Below are 2,253 nucleotides of genomic sequence, written 5' to 3'. Positions count from 1 at the left end.
GGGAAAAAGAGAGAGGGATCTAGGTTATTTTTCCCTCTATAGGGCAAGTCGGGCGCGGGCTGACCAAAATTTTTAGGCAAGCACACATCAATTTTTTTTTTTAGTATTTAAGGATGGAAAATCTGTCGCTAAAACTAGACAAATCTGTCACCATATGGCCTTTAACAACGGATAAATAATGACTGATTAATTCTGTCTGAGAAATTTTATAAAAATAACGGCGATAGAATTTTCCGTTGATAATAAGTAACATCCCATCGTTATAACCTGTTTTGTAGATGGAATTATAAGGACGACCATTTCTATTGCTATATGTGTAAATATAACGAAGGTTCTGTCCGTTGCAATAAATCTGTCGTTAACGGTCCTATTTCTACTAATGTTTAACTGATCTCCTTATCTAAATACTTGTATTTTTTCATAGATAACCATGAGGAATAGATTATAGTTAATTCTTATATATTTTTAATTATGATGTTGTAGGATAAATCTTAACACCTTATCCAAGCATTTTTCTTAACATGAACTCTTTTATTTTCATAATTGGCTAATCCAATTACTAGCATTCTCTTCCTATAGTTATGACAATTCATTTGTAGATAGTTTTTATTACATTATTTTTTGAAAAAAAATTATTTTTGGTCAATATAATTTTGGTAAAATAATAATAATAATGATAATAATAATAATAATAATAATAATAATAATGATAATAATAATAATAATAATAATGATGATAATAATAATAATAATAATTAATTTTAAGATTTCTATTTTTTCAAGATTAGCGTTATAACGGAGAATAGTTTTAAATGCAGTCAATTTTTCACAAAGTAGTGGTTGGAGTTGAAGTTAGGTTACTTGGTTATTTACTCTTAGGTCATGGGTTTGAATCTTCACCTTTCAATTTTTTTTTAAAAGCTAATTGGGTCTGTTTGAACTCGAACCCAACCCGGTTCGGAACCATTATTTAAACCAAACCCATTTGGTTCTAAAATACATCAATACCCGCCCGCTTAGGTCTAAAATACATCAATACCCGACCCATTTGGGTCTATAAGTCAATTTATAGTTTCAATTATGATCAAATATAAATTTTCAGACCCGTTTCGGTTTCTAACTCAAACTGCTAGACTCGCTTGGGTCTAAAACTTAAATTAATAGACATGTTTGGGTTTATAACTCAAAATACTAGACCTGTTTAGGTCTAAAACTCAAATTTCAAACTCGTTTGGGCCTTTTGCTCACTAAAATCAGTTTTGTAAATTTCTATGTTGTTTATTCAAACCCGTTTAGCTGCTTTAACACTAAAAAAATATGCTAATTAGTTATTTTCCTTTTGTTAAGAAGAATGATGCTTATTGGATCACCTAATACTATATTTGATCACCTAGTGACATTAAATAGTGTTGACTGTGCATGAAGATAACTTCCGTCAAGAAATATGATTCATAAACACGTTATCATAACCTGACTATACCCTCAACATCGATATCCCGATGTGAGGAGTTTATCTTAATTATTAATATTATTATAATAGCATTGACTAGAAGATGTACCAGTCTTGAGTGGACATATTTTGGGTCATGGTTATTTTTTATAAATTTTACAGAAGCCGTTCCATGGTAACTCTATAGTTAGTGAACAATATTTCATGCACAACCACTTAAAATAAATGAATAAATGTGGGGTTTATAAAGGGGAATTGGACGGAGAATATAACGTGTATATAAGCGGGCTCATACGCATTCTTGATACCTAGATTTATATATATATATATATAAGAGCTAAGGGTCAATCCTGATGTGAAGGCGTGTTAGGAGACGGTTTACACGAATCCAATTTATATACATGAAAATATTCTTCTCTAATTCAAATAACACCTAAAATATTTATAATGTACTTGTGTGCCTTGTGATAGACATTGTTTGATATCTAAAACTAACACTTTCTTTTATCACCTTTAATTTAAATTTTATTTCTTCTTTATACTTGTCACACACTTACACACACACACAATTTCTTCGTTTTACATGCTTGTTAGAAGTTTTCTGACTCCTTAGAGCTTTTGTGCACCCAAGACACGAGACCTATTCTTTCTTTGTAGGATCGAGTATATTTTGAGGAGAAAGTCTAGCAACAATGATCACCATTTATTCTATCATTTCCTCAGTTCAGTTGGCTTAAGTATTTAGTTGGTTTAGAATTTTTTTCGTGAGTCACATGTGATATTTTCTAGAAAATGATGTAAAA

The sequence above is a fragment of the Asparagus officinalis genome, chromosome 6 (assembly GCF_001876935.1).
Source record: "Asparagus officinalis chromosome 6, Aspof.V1, whole genome shotgun sequence".
Classification (NCBI taxonomy): domain Eukaryota; kingdom Viridiplantae; phylum Streptophyta; class Magnoliopsida; order Asparagales; family Asparagaceae; genus Asparagus; species Asparagus officinalis.
This window is presented reverse-complemented; position numbering follows the sequence as displayed.